The following is a 20,473-nucleotide window of genomic DNA, read 5'->3' as shown; positions in this document are numbered from 1 at the left end:
AAACTGATCGCAGTATACAAGAGATGATGTAATGATCCAAGATGTCATCGCACTTCGGCAGAATTTCTGTTATCTACATCAATTCTATATGACAGAATTAAATATAGCATATGATTATGCAGATGAGTTGGTCCTGTAACATTTTGCCTGACTCCAAGAGAGTTGAGAATATTCATAAATGCTAATCCTAATGTGTCATTTTCATTATCTATGTGAATGTTGAATTCACCAACAATTAATGCTCTATCTACAGTAACTACAAGATCTGATAAAAATTTGTAAATTCACCAAGGAAATCAGAATATGGCCTGGATGATCTATATACTGTAGCAAGGTAAAAGACTATCATTATTAAGACTATGAGCCAAATTGCTAGAGAGGAGAGTGGCACCTTCCCTGGAGGGATGGAGTCAGTCTCTCTTTAGCAGGTCAGGTCTACCACAAAAACCCTTCCAATTGTATATAAATCCCATTCTATTCTCCAGACACCACTCAGACATCCAGCCATTCAGTGACACTAATCTACTATAAACCTCATCACCACAACTATCAGGGAGGGGGCCAGAGCATATTACAGTGTCTGACATCGTTTTTGCAAATTTACCTCTTTAAAATGATCTCTTGTGATTTCTGACTGGCAAAGCCAGACATCATTAGTGCCAACATGAATAAAAATTTTAGAAAATGTACTTTTAGCATTAACCAGCACTTGTAAATGTGATTTGATGTCAGACGCTCTGGCACCCGAAATGCATTTAACAATAGTATCTGGAGTCTCTATTTCCACGTTCCTTACAATAGAATCACCAATAACAAGGGCTCTTTCAACATGATTCTCAGTGGGTGCATCACTGAGTGAGGAGAATCAATTGGAAACCCTAACAGCAACGGGAGAGGGGTGTCGCTTTACTGAGCGAGTATGCCGCCGAGATGTCAACCAAACACCCTGCTGTGGGGGCTCTACAGCGGGAACCAAAGTGTGTGTGTGTTTCTCGCTGTACTGCCCGTATCTGAAACAGTATCTATTGCTTCTCTTTCTCACTGACCTCCACTAATGTTCAGATGCGTGTCTCTAATACATTAAACTTCTCCGTCAGCCTCATAAATTCCTTACATTTATCATATGTGAATCCCTCACTGCAGTCAGAAGAGGCTATTGTAAACTTGTGACATGCAGTGCAGGAAGAAATACCATGAGCCGATGCCATGACTTACTGCAGTTGTTTGTTGTTGGTTGTTCCTGAGCAGTGAGGTTTTGAGATCGATGTGAATCCTCACGCAATTGTGTGTTGTTGGTTATTCTTGATAAGTGGTGCTTTGAGATCTATGCAATAATCTGTGTAACAGAGGAGAAAAACGGGTGCATGCTGTAAAATGCACGCAGTTTAATCGCGATAAAAATAGAAAGCGGATGCACGTGGAAAATATTCTCAATTGAGAATAATGTGGGGGAAAACCCGATGTGTGCTGAATAATGGCAGATATTAAGGATTAAATGCTGAAAATGGATAAGCGATGCATAAAAAAGCTTGCAGGCTACAAACACAGACTCAAGCTAGGCACCAGCAGCAACAGGTAAAATACACACACATGAAACAGTAGAAAACGGAAAAACTTAAACATGCGGTAAAACGACAAAGGATAAAAAGATGAACGTATGAGAATAAGAATAAGCAATGCTAAGCAGGCTACAAAAACTTGTGCAGCATGCCATCAGCAACAGGAAATCCAGTGGCTCTCTCACACTCAAGTTGATACCCTTACTCCCTACACCCTTAGACCACTGAGGTTAATCTTACCCTGCTGTCTTTTTACACTATAAGGATTACATTAACATGCAAACTACTCCAAATGTTTTAAATATGTAAACAGGCACAGTCTTGGCAGATTGTACAGTCACACATAATTCCTTCCATTTAGCTTGTAAGTCTGTAAGGACCTTAATATAAGGACATGACTGTCCAGTTTGACTGAAGGCCAGATCTTTGATGTAAATCCAAGAAAATCTCAAGGTATGAACACTGACAGTTTTTGAGTCATGGACAAAATAAAAGGAAACTAATGATCTGTTATCAGAAGTGTGTGATGTCTCCTTTGTATATTGCTTGATCTGTGCTTCTAGGGGACAAATGAGACACTCACACTCAAGTTGATACCCTTACTCCCAACACTCTTACTTAGACCACTGAGGTTAATCTTAACCTGCTGTCTTTTTACACTACAAAGCATTAGAGCTAATGTACCCTACGTGAATTCAGCAGTGAATTTCATACTTCACTCCCTCCCTCACCCATTATGAGCTCCATGCGTCGTTCTGAACATATGCTTCATGCGCATCCATTTGCTTCATTTGTGTTTGTGTGGTCAAGTTTAATCAAGGAAGCATCTGGGCCTTTTTAATATGAGTAACTGTCCTTTATGCATGCCTGTGCGTGCACGTATATGAGTGTGGCAAAGAGAAAGAGAGTGTGTGAAGCAGATTGCAGTGGTCCTGCATGTGTACAGTGCAAGAACATGTTTCAGCATCTATCTAAGAGGCTATTGTAATAGGCCACATCAAGAACATTCCTCTGAGGTTTACTAATTATGCTGTGGCTTAACTTGGCACCGGCACGAGAAATCCTGGCTGAAGCTGTTAAATCTGTCCATAAAGCCTCGTCCTAAGACTAATAAGTACCCTGTGCACCAGACCTCCCAGTGGGGCAAACAGCTTGGTCCAGCACAGCAACAATTGCTCTCCTGTACAGCTCAAATAGCACTCCCCCCTCACCTCCAGGTATGAATTCTCCTGAATGACAACATCATCCTAACAGGGCCTACAACTCTTGGATTACTGAAGACATCAAACCACCTTTAAGTATTCTCTCAGGAGCCCATGTTCTGCCAAATCTTTCCAGTTATTTTGTCTAGTTCCTTGGCTGTGCAGTTCTCAGGAATGTATAAACACATTGACCCCATTCACCTCAAATACCTAAACCTTTGGAGTGCGTGTTGTTTCCGCAAACAAGGAAAGTTGGTTTTAATGGGTTAGTTCACCCCAAAATGGAAATGATTTCACTATTTACTGAATCGTATGTAGATCCAAAACCATATGACAGTGTTCTGTAAAAAACAAAAGAAGTTAATCAGAATATCACATATTCTCTTTTCCATACAACAAAAGTGAATAGGAACAAATCCCTATGGTTGTCGCATGTCGTCATCGAATGTCAGTTTGAATGCTGTATGCGGAAGTGAAAATTAGATTTAAGAGGTACTGCAGAGGCCAAGACTGTACATAGCTATCATAAGTAATGGAATATAGCACACAAGTCATATGGTTAGCAAATACATATAAAATATTTTCATATTAATCTTTCATATTTAAAAAATTTTTTTTACCCCCATTTTGGTTCATTGAAATCCTTTTACAAGTCACCCGCTTGCTTCATTAAGGGTTTGTCGTGAACTTTCATACCCACCTCTTAACACGTACAGTGCATTAATTCACCTCTTCCTCAGGAAAAAAAGGGTGAAAGATGAACTGGAACTCTTGGCCCCCACCTGCATCTTTTGTCTGTGCTCTGTGGCAGCCGGAGTGATTACACCTTCAGTGTGTTTACAATCATGTCAGGATTCACATGCCACATACTTGCAGGAAAGAAGCCATAGCTGCATACAGTCATGCATGCCCTCCCTCCCAATTCAGATCCCTATATAGCATACACCTCCTCCTTTATAACTCTATAGAGGGATCTATTTCCCTATTCCACTGTTAATTTTTTCTACGTTTATCTTTCCTTTTCGCTGCTCTAGGTTCCTCTCCATCTGTATTTGCAAGACAAATGTAACCACAGCCCACAGAGGTCGATTAATATTAATGCCAGGCCCTTGTGAGGTGTTGGGGTCTAATTAGGAGGCTCTTGTTACTGTAACATGCTCAGTGGGCTGCCGGGATGTGAGAAGGGATAGGACACCCACCCACCTCTGCGACAACCCCCGCAGCACTGTGCATTTAGCGGGCCTCTGTGTGTTCTAGATCATTAGTGCAGAAACCGGTCCACATGCGCTCTGCGCTGTATCAACTCAGCGGAACTTTCCCGCTGTGCTGCTAATTAGGAATTCTGTTTCATGGCCAACTCTAAGCACCCTCTATTTCCCGTGAATGAGAAATCATGGTTGCCTCTCCTTTTCTGTGACACAACTTAATCTCAAACTTACGGGACCTTCTCAAAACACTTTAAGACTATTTTAGTTTCCCGCCTCCACATTCACGCTGTTTTGCCTGAACTTTATGAGTACAGAGCTGTGGCATCCTTCCCCCTCTTACCGCCTGAGTGAAGCTCCAGGCTTCTACTACTGGGAGGGAGTATCTCTCTGCTCCACGCATCATCCCCTGCTTCACCAGCTCCAGTGGGAATGCATGCACTTCATGTCCTCGGCCTCTGAAGCTTTTCCCCATGGTATCCTCCGCTCAGCACCTGCCTTGTCTCTACCTCTCTTCCCCTTCTCCTTGTTGTACATATGCAAAAAGAGGCAGGCACTCCTCTCAAATGAGCAGGGTCCCTGACAGCCTCATCAATGGTGTTGACAGAATAAGGACGAGGGGATGATGATCTGAGGAGAGCTTGGTGTTGAGGTGCAGCCTCCCCGTGGATTCATCAAGCCACCTGACATGCCTTAGCTGAGGCGCCAATTGCACAAGTTATCCTGGGAGAGCTTTAGCCCTTTATCTGCATGTCTCCATACCTTCCTAAATAAATTTACATTTCAAAACAGGAGGCTTTCAATCACAGAGGAACAGTACAGGGTCCTCCCTTTATCATTAAGTTTAGCATCAGTTAAAGGAGAGACTTATTTGACAGGATGGACGTGAAGTTTAGTGGGAGGAGGATTTTACTGTTTGATGACTGTGCAAACTGCATTTTCTCACTCAAATCAAATGGTCAAAAGCCTCTTGTGAAATGCAATACAGCACTCTTAACTCTTTCCCCGCCAGCGTTTTTAAAAAAAGTTGCCAGCCACCGCCAGGGTTTTTTTCGCTAAATTTAATGGCCCGCAGAATATTTTCTTCCATGAATATATGAAGATGCTATATATCAAAATAAAGATCTGAGCCTCTGCTTTTAGGCAAAAAAAAATTTTTATTTTATCTTCATTTGTTCTTTTTTTATTGCCACTTGAACAGAGGTAGGTTTTGTCAAAAACAACATTTCGGACAAAAAGCTGAGAAAAAGGCATTTTTATCAAACAAGTGCTTTAGTATTAGTATGGTGTTCCACTTCACGTTTGAGACGATCGCAGTCTGTTTCTTTGATCAAAGAGTTGCGTACTCTTTCAAAACATGTGTGTGGGTCTTCCTTACCGTATACCACCTAAAACACGGATACCCGGAAAATTCCGTGTTTGGCGGGGAAGCGTTTTTTCATAAAACCCGGAAAATTCCGTGTTTGGCGGGGAAAGAGATAAAGCATTAATGACAACTAGAAATGGATTTCAACTTAAAAATCCTGAAATATGTTACTGTTAAGGAGTCTAGGGTATGCTAACAATGTTTCCCCAGCTCTTTACTTAGTCTCTTTGAATGCTAAGGATGGCAAACTCCATGCAAACTGCATGCATCTCAGAACAGTGTAACAGGCAGCCTGTGGGACAGCGAGCATTCCCACAGTGAGAGCAGCTCTTATCAGATCATCCCTGCAGCCCTGCGATGAGATTATCAGCCCTGCAATTCATCACAAATAATCTACCGATCAGCTGATGCTTATCCTCGACAGCCCATGCTGTGACGGAGGACAGACTACCAGCTTTTACCTAAGCACTCTTTTATAAAGCATTTTTACTGTATACCTTATTTAAACACAACTAATATAAATGTAGAAAAGTTAAATATAGTACAATCATTAGATTGAACATTTGCACAGGTGCCAGAGCAAGTTTGTCTAAACTCCTAAGGGGTCAAAATAGCTTAGCAATCCTGAAGCAGTGTTAGATATCTATATGAGCAAAATTGCAATAAAAAAAAAAAAAAAAAAACATTGTTATTATAATTTCTTGCATTTTTTTTTTTTTCATTGGAAGTGGGTTTTTTCCCTTTGGAAAGTTCATACCCCAACATAGTTAACATGCATTGAGATAGAGCCTTAATGATGAATAAGGGATTCTTAATGCAGTATAAGGGCTGTTTAACTGAACACAACTTTGCGTCCATCTGCACTGTTTAAATTTTAAAATTTTTAAAGACAGCATGTCAGTTCAAAGAACTTCAACTTTTAAAAGCGAGTCTCAAGAATCCTCTATTCTCCATTCTGTCTCACTGTGACTAGCTTTTTAAAGCATGAAAATATTCATTCTTAATGACTGTAATGAACACTGGTGAGGGCACCTCCCCCTTCAGTCATCGGAGATCGGGTTCACTGGTGTATTAACCAGTAAAACCACATTCCCCATTAACTCACATATCTAGGTCTGATTATGCTCCAGGTGTGCCTTGTTGTCTCTTCCCTATTTAAGTCATGTCTGTTTTCCACTTCACTGCGAAGTCTTGTTTGCTCCGGCGACATTACCAAGCATTATCCTGTTTACTCTGAGATTTACCGTGTACCAACCTTGCTTTGTTCTCCGACCCTGTTTGATTGCCACTGCCCTGTGAGTACCTTGCCTGTTTATCGATCTCCATTGTCTGCTGCCTGCCCCGATCTTCTGCCTGCTCTGATATCGTATCTGCCTGTCTACTATATTCCTGTCTGCTTGTGGTTTGACCCAGCCTGTACGTTTGATTATTCCTCTGTCCAATAAAACCGCTTATGGATCTCAACCCACTTGAGTCTTCATTACAGAAGACTTCGCCAAACACCGATCCAGCGGTGATTTCACGCATGGCCAAAGAACTCTCTGTGCAAGCTAATCTGCTGGCTACACAACAACACCAACTCGGTCGGCTCACGTCAGCGGTAGAGGAGATGATGCGCTCCATGCAAGCCTTCCACCAGCCCGCACCTGCACCGGCACCGGCAGGGCCTCAAGCCAGCGCGGAAGCCTTTGTCAATCCTCATCTTCTCACATCCGCCAGCCCATGATTCGCGCTACCCGACAAATTTGACGGTACGCCCTCTAGGTGTAAGGGGTTCATCATGCAGTGCTCGGTTTTCCTCTCACAACAACCGGCACTGTATCCCACTGATGAGAGTAAAATTCTCTTTATGAGCTCCGTGCTCACGGGGAGAGCCCTCGACTGGGCCACCACGGTCTGGACCAACCAGGGGTTCACCCAGTTTTCCTTTGACTCGTTCAGGCAGGGACTGATTGACGTCTTTGATCACCCCGAGGGCGGTAAGAACGCCGGCGAACAGCTCCTGGCTCTCCGCCAGGGAAACCGCACGGCGGCGGATTACGCACTCTCCTTCCGCACCCTCGCCGCACAAACCGGTTGGGGGAGTCCACTCATAAGCTCCTCTTCCGGCAGGGGTTAAATGCGGAACTCCAATCCGAGCTGGCCTGTCGCGATGAGGGAACTTCACTAGAGCAATTCGTCTCCCTGGCCATCCGCATTGACAGCCTCATCCGCTCCAGACGTCCAGTTCAGTGGCCCCCAGCCCGGCGGGCCACACATTTCCCAACGGGACACCAACACCATGATACATCGGAGCCTATGCAGGTCGACCGAACCCACATCTCTCCCGAGGAAAGAGAACGCCGTTTCTCCAACCACCTTTGTTTATACTGTGGCCAAGCTGGACATCAACGTGCCAGCTGCCCGACACGTCCACCACAACCACAACGGCCTGGGGTGAGTCTGTTAATTTCCTCCACGCTGTCTAAAACCTGCCTCGAAGTTCCCGTTAAGCTCATTTACCTAGCGTCCAGTACCGGTGCGCATGCTATGATAGACTCAGGGGCTGCGGGCAACTTCATTGACGAAAATTTTTGCAAACAGTACCACATTCCCTTGACGGCTTGCACTCCTTCTTTGACAGTGGCGGCACTAGATGGTCGTCCCCTGGGATCCGGCCGAGTGTGTCACACCACCATCGATATTCTCCTGCAGGTGGGTGTACTACACACTGAGACCACACGCTTTTATGCCATTCACTCCCCCCACAACCCAGTCATTCCTGGTATTCCCTGGCTCCGATTACACGAACCACAAGTTTCTTGGCGGAACAGTCAAATCACGCAGTGGGGTCTGGACTGCGCGGCGAGATGCATGAAACCCGTTCTACCTGCCACCGTGGGGGCTACCAAAGTCTTAAAGGGGTCTGACGCCTTCCCCTTGATACCCCCAGCATACGCCAACTTGAGTGAGGCATTCAGCAAAGCCAGGGTGTCACTACTTCCGTCTCACCATCCCAGCGACTGCGCCATCGAGCTCAAGCCAGGTACTACACCACCCCGAGGCAGAATCTTCCCCTTGTCGGAACCCGAGTCCCTCGCCATGAAATCATACATCGAGGAGGAGCTGGCCAAAGGATTCATTCGTCCATCCACTTCTCCGGCGGCAGCCGGGTTCTTCTTCGTAGGCAAGAAGGATGGTTCTCTTCGTCCTTGCATCGACTATCGTGGCCTAAATGACGTCACCGTCAAGTTCCGGTACCCCCTGCCCCTGGTTCCCGCGGCACTAGAACAACTGAGGTCAGCGAAGGTCTACACTAAGCTGGACTTGCGCTGTGCTTACAATCTGATCCGCATTCGGGAGGGGACGAGTGGAAGACCGCCTTCTCTACCACCAGTGGGCATTATGAATATCGGGTCATGCCATTCGGCTTGTCCAATAGCCCCTCGATGTTCCAGTCCCACATTAACGATGCCTTCAGAGACATGCTCAATCGGTGCCTGATCGTCTACATTGACGACATCTTAATTTACTCCAACTCTCTCGAGGAACACATCATCCAGGTCAGACAGGTACTGAAGTGACTGATCGAACACCAGCTATACGCCAAGGCGGAGAAATGTGAGTTTCACCTGAAGTCCGTCGCCTTCCTAGGGTACATCATCAGCCCTGAGGGGGTGGCCATGGACGACAATAAGGTTCAAGCCGTTCTAAACTGGCCTCAGCCCAACACGGTGAAGGAGCTCCAGCGTTTCCTGGGATTCGTCAACTTCTATCGGCGGTTCATCAGGAACTTCAGCACCGTCGCCTCACCACTCACTGCCATGGTAAAGCAGGGTCGAACCAAGCTTCTCTGGTCCATCGATGCTCTTCAGGCCTTCGAACAGTTGAAGGAACGCTTCACCTCCGCACCGATCCTGCATCACCCCAACCCTGACATCCCTTTCGTGGTGGAAGTCAACGCCTCTGCCACAGGCATTGGGGCCATACTCTCCCAGCACCAAGGTAACCTGCCTAAACTCTTCCCCTGCGCCTTCTACTCCCGCAAACTCACATCGGCCGAACGGAATTATGACGTTGGCAACCGCGAACTCCTGGCTATGAAGGCCGCGCTGGAGGAATGGCGACACTGGTTGGAGGGAGCCAGACATCCCTTCCTGGTCTTTACGGATCACCGTAATCTGGAGTACCTCCGCTCTGCCAAACGACTCAGCCCCAGACAAGCCAGATGGGCCTTGTTTTTTACTCGCTTTGACTTCTCCATTTCCTACCGCCCAGGATCCAAGAATGGCAAGGCCGACTCACTCTCACGACTGTACGAGGCCGAACCTCAAAGTCCCATTGCCGAACCCATAATTCCCTCTGAGTTGATCCTAGCTCCCATCCAGTGGGACCTCCTATCTGACATCTCCCAGGTCCAGGCCATGGCTCCGCCTCCACCCAAATGTCCGCCCAACCGGACATTTGTGCCTCCCAGCATCCAGGAGAGGGTAATGCGCTGGGTACACGACACCCCTAACTCTGGGCACCCTGGCGTCACCTCCACCGTTCGCCTCTTAAGGAACCACTTCTGGTGGGAGACGCTGGCCACCGACACAGCCGACTTCGTGAGTAGGTGTCAGACCTGCAACATTGCCAAGACCCCAAGACAACCACCTGCAGGTCTGCTCCAGCCACTACCCATACCTCAGCGCCCCTGGTCGCACATCGCCGTGGACATCATCACAGACTTACCCAACTCCCGAGGCCATACCACGATCCTCACTGTCACTGACTGGTTCTCCAAGGCCTGCCAGCTGATACCACTACCCAAGCTTCCCACAGCCCTCGAGACCGCCGAGCAGCTGCTTCAATATGTCTTCCGCTACTACGGACTTCCCGAGGATATCGTCTCGGACCGGGGCCCTCAGTTCACTTCCAGAGTCTGGAAGGCCTTCCTCCGGCTCTTGAACATTAACGTCAGCCTCACTTCAGGGTATCACCCGCAGTCTAATGGTCAGACGGAGCGCCTGAACCAGGAGATCAAAAAGTTCCTCCGAGCATACTGCCATCGCAACCAGTCGGACTGGAGCCGATTCCTTCCTTGGGCCGAATACGCACAGAATTCCCTCCTCAAACCAGCTACCAACCTGACCCCCTTCCAGTGTGTCCTGGGGTACCAGCCCCCTCTCTTTCCTTGGTCCAGCGAACCTTCGGAAGTCCCCGCAGTGAACGATTGGATCCAGCGCAGTGAGGCGGTGTGGGACCAAGCTCACGTCCACCTACAGCGGGCAATAAACCGTTCCCGGGAACAAGCAGATCGTCATCGCCGTCTCGGTCCAGATTACTTCCCGGGCCAATGGGTTTGGCTCTCCACCCGAGACCTTCGTCTTCACTTACCATGCAAAAAGCTCAGTCCTAGGTATGTGGGTCCCTTTAAAATTCTAAGAAATATTAACCGTCTCATTCCGCCTTCAACTCCCTGCTAATTACCGCATTTCCCCCACTTTTCATGTCTCCCTGCTGAAACCGGCCGATGCTCCGAGGGCTGAGGAGGAGGTGACCCCTGGACCCCCGACTGTGGGTGGCGAGGAAGCTTTCCTGGTGCGAACCCTGCTCGACTCCCGACGACACCGAGGTCAGATCCAATACCTGGTGGACTGGGAGGGGTACGGTCCGGAGGAAAGATCCTGGGTCAGTACTAACGACATCCTCGACCCCAACCTCATCACTGAGTTCCATCGGATCAACCCGGAGAAACCGGCCCCTCGACCTCGGGGGAGACCCTGGTGCAGGTCGCGTCCTCGCGTCAGGAGCCACTCACAGGGGGGGGGCTCTGTAACGAACACTGGTGAGGGCACCTCCCCCTTCAGTCATCGGAGATCGGGTTCACCGGTGTATTAACCAGTAAAACCACATTCCCCATTAACCCACATATCTAGGTCTGATTATGCTCCAGCTGTGCCTTGTTGTCTCTTCCCTATTTAAGTCATGTCTGTTTTCCACTTCACTGCGAAGTCTTGTTTGCTCCGGCGACATTACCAAGCATTATCCTGTCTATTTACCGTGTACCAACCTTGCGTTGTTCTCCGACCCTGTTTGATTGCCACTGCCCTGTGAGTACCTTGCCTGTTTATCGATCTCCATTGTCTGCTGCCTGCCCCGATCTTCTGCCTGCTCTGCTATCGTATCTGCCTGCCTACTATATTCCTGTCTGCTTGTGGTTTGACCCAGCCTGTACGTTTGATTATTCCTCTGGCCAATAAAACCGCTTATGGATCTCAACCCACTTGAGTCTTCATTACAATGACCTCTAAGGGGTTTAAAGTCCTGGCATAACTGTATTTACACAGATATCTGGAATCACAATGTTAACCAACATTTTTGACAAAAAAAATTATTCTTGTGTACAACCATCCAAACAAACAGGATGCGTGCTGATTGTCATAACAACATCAATGTTTATTGCAGACGTACTCTCAACTCTAGGGCAGAGCAAATCTACTGCTGCTCTGAGGCAACATCAAAATGTTATTTTCCTGTTGGTTTTATATGTAAAGCTGGATTTCACTAAAGCACTTTATTTTAATTTATCAGCAGTATTTTGACAAAAAAAAAAAAGACTGATGTGAGCTGACAAAAAACTTTGTTGCACTCTGTACGTCACTGATAAGCATGACACACTCTAGAACTACTGTACAATACCCATCATGCTCACACACTCCTACAATGCTTGTGCACCTTCCGGTTTTCAATTATATGCCAGTAAATAAATTAAACAAATACGAAAGTACCATGCGTTACTGAGTAACTTGAATAGGGCTGTGGAAAGACATTTTTAGGGACAGTTGTCCAAGCTATGTAAAAGGGCAATTATTATATAACCAGAGGCAGATTGCAAGAATATTGCAAGGAAATATTAATCAAACAACAATAATGTTCTTCATTGGATACATTTCATAGCTCTAAAAACCCTGAACCCAAATTAGGCTTAAAAAATAAAAATGGGCAATTTCTTTTCAAATCAAATTTACTTATATCATAGAATGGTAGCAATAAATCAATAGGCTATTAATATATCATCTCCAACAATCATTCAGTGGAGACAATTGGAGAACAACTGTTTTTTCTTTCTTTCTCTATATATGTTGTTATTATTGCCATAAGCAACAAACTTAGTGGAGCTTTATTTCTCTGTGACAATTGTGTCACTCACAGGTCCAGAATCAGCTGAAAAGTGCAAAAAGTCAGAAAAGAACAAAAAGTAATTCAGTGCTTGCATGTCATATCGCTTCAAGAAACATGCTATAACAAACACAACAAATTAAAGTGTTTATCTGTAATGATTTAGATTGTGATTGAGACCCCTTATCTAAATGTATGATCACTTGTTTAAAGGAAATTAAGGAAATTATAACCAAAATGAAAATGTGTTATGGCATTATTTGAACATCTTAAATGGCATAGGTACAAAAGGTATGTATGCAATGAATGATACTGAAGGTCTGGAGACACGATTAACAAACATAGCCTACTAATGTAAAACACTATTACGAAATAAACAGCTTCATTTTACATAGACTAAAACATCATACAATCACAAATAATACATTTCTTATGTGTATGTCCTTTTCAAAGCATTTAAGTAAAATCATTTATTTCACCCAGAGAGGCACTTCAGCCCATGAGGGCAAAGGGGCAGTGGCTCAGGCCACTGTGGTCACCCCAGTATGTGTTACGTGCACTGTGATGTCCTTGCATCTTACCCATTACTAATTACTTACTACCATAATTTACGTAATGTGGATTACTTGTAATAGTATAAATATGAATTACTTTCACACACTTTGAGATCAATAAAGTGTTTTCAATAAAGTGTTAAGTGAGTTTTTTCCCTTTTAGACTTTAATTTATTAGAAAAATAGGATAACATCACCTTTTACTGAAATGTGTGATTATTTTAAACCCACCTTTTTGTTTAAAATGAAGTTTATTTTTCCATGGGTGAACTCTTAAGGGTCACTCAAGCGGTGCAAATTTACATCAATTAATACTAATGCTAGACTGAGCAAACCCACCAAACACACTATAGTGAAGCGACCATATGCAAACTATTCAGAGTGACAGTAACAGTTGTCTCAAGTGGTGTGCACTAATGTCCTCCTAAAGACAAGAGCGAGAAAAAACAACGACTCAAACAGCTGGAGCCGCGTCAAGCATCATTTGCTTTTTCACATGATTAATTTGATTTTAATATCTCATATCGAGGGCTGATTAATTTTGATCATATGTTCAAAAAGATACATTAATTAAAAGTTTACTTTGGCACAAACTTTCGTTGTATGGATCAGCCATCGACCGTGTGAGATGCCTGCACATTACTCCATTCTGCACGAGACAAGTTCAGAGCCTCTTTGAGGCTCCAGGCTATAAATTGTCACTCGATTTTGCTTTGGTGGACACCCATTTTAAGAGCTAAAACTTACCCAAGGACCTCTCTGATTCCCTTCATACTTCAGGGCCTAAATCCAAATTTAAAAGCTATGGAAAGTGGATAGCTAACATTGTAGGTAATCCCTCACTGGTTTGCTCTGCTCTGCTCTGTACTGTTTGTGATGTGTTCTGTATTTGGCCATGACAGAGAAACCTTACGAACAAAATTGGTAGGAATGCATGATGAGTAGCATCCTTAGAGCAAATAAGAAACACAGGGATTGAATGTGGGTCAATGTGTTTGTAGCCTGAGGTCTTAAGTGCGGGTTCGGCTTTAAGCTGATGGGCCTTCGCATTCATATTAAAAGGGTCAGGGCATTTTAAAAATAAAATAATTGACAATAAACATTTGCACTGTATTATCAGGTTTTATTTTCATATAGAGTATATATAAAAACAGGGTATGGAGTTTCTTGTATTGGTGTAGATTTGGGTATGATAGTAGGGACATGTCCACCTGACATCAGCTTTAATGCAGTGGTACCAAATGGACTCTATAAACATGATCTTTTCTTCCACATTTTCTGTTCTAATTAGTCAAAATATCTATCATATGAACATGTAAGGTGAGGTGTTGGATGCATAGAACTTTGTGAATGACAGAAAATCCTATTCTGCAAAATTTTTGGGTCCAGATTCCATACACCAGTACACTTTAACTTTATTAACACGGGCCTTATGGCATCTCTGAAGAGGACTCTCAGCACATGTGACCAAAACCAGATAAGACCAGGTACAGACATGAAATAAAAGACCTCAAGGGCAATTGGAACACTAAATAGTACCAAGCAATGCTTGTTTTCTTCCATGTGTGGCATCTTAAGCAGAAGGGCCTATTTCCTACATCATTAATTGCTGAATAGATTGCCTGATGAATTCTTAATGTGTTGCAATGCATGTTTGTCATCACAAGGCTGGCAGTGAGTAAACTGGTCAACCTTCAATTACTCTGCCTTGGTTTAGCATCATTGAAGGAAGGACAAAGCGGTTTCACTGCAGTTTATGTTTACATTTGAAACTGCCATTGTTTTCAACATCTGACACCCCTTTTGGTACATAAGAAAACAGCCTTGATCATTGCAGAGACAACAATGAATAGCTTGAACATGTAAAAAAATGTGGCCATCCAAAAAGCAGAATTTAACCAAAGACCCTGATTTGGGTTTACCTGTAGGAGTCGAGCACTGCAGAATTTATTTTAATGCATAAGTAGGGGGCTTTCGGTTTAATTCATATTCAGTGACTTTGCATGTTTTAAGCTTTATGCAAATATTATTGGATTTTCAAAGGATTTGATGGATTTTCTCAGGATTTTCTAACACAAATGTTGGCAAAAAATAGAGTGAAATATCTGCCTCTTTGTGAGGAAGATTTGCATGCATGAAATATTTTAATGAAAGCTTTCCCCCATCCTCACAGGAGAATAGGATTTGATTTTAAAATATCATCATCTTGGGGGGCTGGGCAACAAACACAGGGGACCTACAGTATGTGCCACCCTACTTTTTCACACATTTAAAAATCAACCTTTAGTACATTTAGCATTTTTTAAGCAGAATAGAAGCTCATAGCTCACACTTAGGCAGTATTTGGCAAGCACAAAATAAATTAACAAAACAGAAGATGGAAAGTTTCACAAATTGCAAAAACTGTCCATATTGTGCTAAAGTGTTTAAATAATGACAGACATTATCTTGTCCACTGGGGATACGTTTCCTCTATACCTTAACACATACAGTACAATTAGCAAGTTGAGGCCCTTAAGTTATGCACTGTTAGAGTATAGACTGTACAGGATGCACAAGGGACTCTGTTTGGACATGACCCATGAATATGAGCGTGAGACTGCCTGCAGCCCAAGGACTGAATTCAAAAACATAAGACATTCTTAGGACTCTCTCAGTCAAAGCTAATGTTGTTTCATGTCAACTCTGTCACACTTATAAGCATAAAGGCAGAAATGTTTCTATCTGTCCCATTCTGTTTTCAAGTCACCATGAAACATTGAAGCAATTGCAAGCCACTTTACTTCTGTAACTTCCAGGTGAAAAGGGATTTTCAAAGAGAAAAAAAAAAAGTAGGCCGGGATATAATATGGTTAAAGAAAAGTGGGTGTTCTATACTAGAATATAGACAGTTTTGAACGTGAGTTTGCAGTGGATTGTGGATGCTACTCCCCTCCTGAAACATTAACGGCACCCACTTCTGGAGAGGCTATATGAACAAGACATGGAAGTTAAATGACAACTTCACCCTTGAGAACATTGTGATGTATCCCAATGTTAATGCTTCTTTTTCAAACCATTGTTATTAGTTATTATTTCCATAACTTTTATTACATTAATGTTAAAAGCCAGAAAATTTTATTAGCATTTTAGAAAGGCTGCATAACCTACAACAGTTGCCTGCACTGTTAACCCTTACTGTAGTTTATAGGGTAAATAACTGTAAAATGACCAGTAAATTACTAATCAGTAAATATAATCAAACAGTATTTAACTGTAATATACATTGCATCATGGGTAATTTCTGTGATGTCACTCAATAACAGCAAATTACTTTTTATCTAATTAATAACAAACTGTAATTAAATACAGCAAATTACTGTAGATGTATTATTCATAAATCCTGGTAATTATTTGCATTAACACGCACATAGACAGACTCGATTTGATTTCAGAGCATTTCTAGAGGATAAATACACCATCAGTGCCTGGTGCTACACTCAGCTTATGGAGAAGACACAAAAACAACTGCAGGTAAGTTAAACAATGAAACTTGCCTCTATAATATAAAACATTCTAATGTTTGGTATTGGTAGGAAGATAAAATGTATATTTGTAATGTTAATGAACTGTAATCTTGGTTTCGCCTCCCTCTCTCTCTCTCTGCCTCCCTCCAGCCCCGATGGGGGAAGACAAATGTCTTGGTTACTTTTGTAACCTCCATTCTCTGATGGAGGGAACAAGACATTGTGTCGATGTAGTGACACTAGGGGTTGAACTTGGGAGCCCCAATCATCTTTGATATTTGGAATAAAAGGAGACGGCTAGCATCCACTCATTCCGGTTAGTGTCTCGGCCATAGAGATAGTGTCCCGGCCATTTCAGCGGGTAGTTCAGTGTTGTGGCAAGTGGGAAACAACATCTCGTTCCCTCCATCAGGAAATCATAAGACGTACTTACAATGGGAATAATGGACATCCACTTCCCTTAGCGGGGCAAGGGCTGCCTCTGCGACTTTCGCAAAGACGTGAGGTGACAGGGACAGACCAAAGGGGAGGACCTTGTAGTGGTATGCTTGACCCTCGAAGGGAAACCGAAAGAACTGTCTGTGTCAAGGCAAAATCTAGACATGAAAGTATGCGTCCTTCAGGTCTACTGCCGCAAACCAATCTTGATGCCGGATGCATGGCAGAATGCACATCTGCGTCAGCATTTTTAACTGGACTTTGTGCAGGGCCCGATTCAAAGCTTGCAGGTCTAAGATTGGCCACAGCCCATCATCTTTTTTCGGTACGATGAAGTAGGGGCTGTAAAACCCCTTCTTCATCTCAGCTGGAGGGACAGGCTCTATCGCATCCTTCTCTAGAAGGACTGTGATTTCCGTATGCAGAACAGTGGCATGCTTGCCTGCTACGGAGGTAAAATGGATGGCATTGAATCAGGTCGGATCATCCTGACGAGCAAGCATGATGGGTTGGAAAGCTCTAAACACACCTCCAGACTCCGTTCAAGGGGCATCAAGGGGACGATCGCCTTTGACATACCTGTGGATGGGGCCTCACTTAGGGTGGAGCAGGAGCTGCTATGTCAATAGGCCTCCCATCCTGAACTCGTGGCTATGCTATGAGAGATTTTAGAGCACTTATCTCACTCCTCATACTCACCATAGGACCGGTCAGCGACAGGAGTGGAGGCTGTGCATCCTTATTGTGCGTCACATACACCTGATCGTGGGAATATGTGTGTCGCAGATGGATGTGCAAAGGCAGAGGACTCACATCCGCAGAACCACTGCTACGAGTGTTTGATATACAGCTGTCGTGACAACAGTGGCTGTAGACACCGAGTGTGTGACCCAGAGAATGAGGAAACCGCTCTTTTTTTTTTTTTTTTTAAATGAAAGTGCCGGGGAATGAAAGATTCTCCTCCCAGCTGTGTACCACCTCCTGGTTGACAGCAGGTCTCCTCACTCCTGGGTTGCCCATCTCAGGGATGCTTTGAAGCCCTCCTGGGGTTCTTGGCGCCAGACCGAGGGACGGGGGCATCAACTTCCTGCCGAAAGCTCTATGCTGAGGCCGAGCCATCAGCTCAATCTGTGGCGCAGCCGGAGTTGCTGCCGTAGGTGGACACCCTCGGTGATGAGCAGATGGGTTACGGGATCTCGGAGGCCTGTTGGTGGAATCACGCCGGGGCATGATAATGCTGGATTAGCCTCCATCAGCTTCTTGACTGCCGTGATCTGTTCAGCCAAACAGGCTACCTTGAGAGATGGGGCGTCAAGAAAGTGAACCTTGTCGGCGTCTCACATCTCTGCAAGGTTGAAGCACAGGTGGCGTCCTAGACCATTATAGTGGACATCGCCTGCCCGAGAGACTGCACCATGACCAAGGCGAGGTCGGTTGCCAAACACAGCTCCTGCTTCAACCCTGGGTCAGGACTACCCTCGTGCAGCTCTTTCAGAGCCTTGGCCTGGTGGACCTGTAGGAGGGCCATGGCATGCAAGGCAAGGTGACCTTTTCAGCAGCACTGTAAGCCTTGGCCATCAAGGGCGATGTGAACTTACGGGCCTTTGATGGAAGCCTCGGACGATTCCGCCAGGTGGCGGCATTTTGCGGGCACAGGTGCACCGCAATTGCCTGGCCGAGTCCTCAGCGTCCTGTGCGAGCCACCTGACTCATCAATGAACTCGACCAGTGGAAACGAGCGTGCTGGGAAATGGGGGAAACAAAAAAAGTGTGGCACCTACACGCAGTAACGGTGATCATGCCAATTAAAAAAAAAAAAAACATTTACAAAAAAGGGATTAATGGAAAGGAGGCGGCGAGAACCGGCTTGACAATATAAATAATAGTTTAATATGAAACTGAACCAAAAAGAACAACACACATAGGTGTCGGACAGCTGTCTGTGAATCTCTCTCTCTCTGTCCCACTGCTGTCTTAGTTTGGCCTTTATCCCTCTCAAGGGCTAATTCGCCTGATTAGGGGCCGGGTGTGCGGAATCACGACCCGGCCCCGCCCTCCACCCTGCCACAGTAGCATAGTGAAGTTCTCATGAGAATGTTTCCATTATTTGATAGTCTGACCATTTATAGGCCTACTTAACTTTAGCTAACAGTATTTTTAAGCTTCACTATTTAAGCTTCAATGTACAGCAATACATTGCTTGTTGTTGGTAGATTTTCATTTTAAGGAAAATATAAAATTTTCTCTCAGTGGATACTCCTGAACCCCTAAACAATATATTTCCTTAATAGTCACAAGACCTCCTATGCCTTTTGATTATCAAATATATTCAAACACAAATACTGGACTGTTATCATTTAACTTCAAAATGAACAGTTGATTTGATCTTTTAATATTTATAACAAAGTTCTCCCAATTCATGATCTCATTGAAATGTTTTAATCTTTTGGTAGAAGATCGCCAATCCCCACTACTTTGGCTTTGTCTCTGGAGCCCCAATGTCCTAATTCTAGCCCAGTTTTAAAGAGCGTGTTTTGACTTGATGTTTTTTTTCTTCTTTTACAAAGTATTATTACTGCCAACTTGGAAATGTACAATTAGGCCTACTGTTTAAAAATAATTGCATTCCTTATGTTATTTCATAGCTATGCTGACAACTAGCACAATGCAAGTTATTTTCTAGACTTTTGCTGAGAAGGAAATCTAGAGACCGGACCTCTTGGAACTTTAATTGAATACCCCTAACTTAGACCGACATCATGCAGAAATAGACTTTAAAAACAAAAAGTAGCAAAATAGTGCCTTCAGCTGACAACTCTTTATGATCAACATGCCATAAAAGTGGCAGTAAGCCTCAATAATTTGCTGCAACTACAATATTATGAGAAAGTGCTAAATGATTGACAGGCAGAAAGCGTCAGAGACCGTGGCCCGCGGACACATTTTTATTTGCTGTTTGCAGAGTCGAGTGCTGTCACAGAGACTGGTGAGCTATCTTATGACACTTATTTAATTCATATCTATCAGGGAGTTGGAAAATTTTTTGAATCCATGAAAAAAAAAAAAAAATCGCTTATAGCAGCTTTAAGTAAGTACAAGCAGTAATAAGATGATAATTCAAGAGAAATGTTTATAGAGAAATAAGAAAACTTGAATGTGATTGATAGGATAAAGTTTACTTTGGGGCTGTTCACAGAGCCAGATGGTTCTTGCTTTACGTCTGCATTATTTTAAAATGTTGGTACGTCTTGAGTTGTTGCATTGCATCTTGGCCACACAGTTAAAGGAGATTTTGGGAAGTATTGGGTGTGATGACTTCATGACTTAATAATTCTTTATACTGATTGGGGCTGGTCAAAGGTGGAGATTTATAAATGAAAATAAAATAACTAAAAAAAGGATTAAATATTGATCTGTTTCTCACCCACATCTATGATATCGCTCCGAAAGACCTGGATTTAACGACTGGAGTCTAAAATTCTTAATTTGTGTTCAGCAGA

Source organism: Xyrauchen texanus, chromosome 28, assembly GCF_025860055.1.
Source record: "Xyrauchen texanus isolate HMW12.3.18 chromosome 28, RBS_HiC_50CHRs, whole genome shotgun sequence".
NCBI lineage: Eukaryota > Metazoa > Chordata > Actinopteri > Cypriniformes > Catostomidae > Xyrauchen > Xyrauchen texanus.
This window is presented reverse-complemented; position numbering follows the sequence as displayed.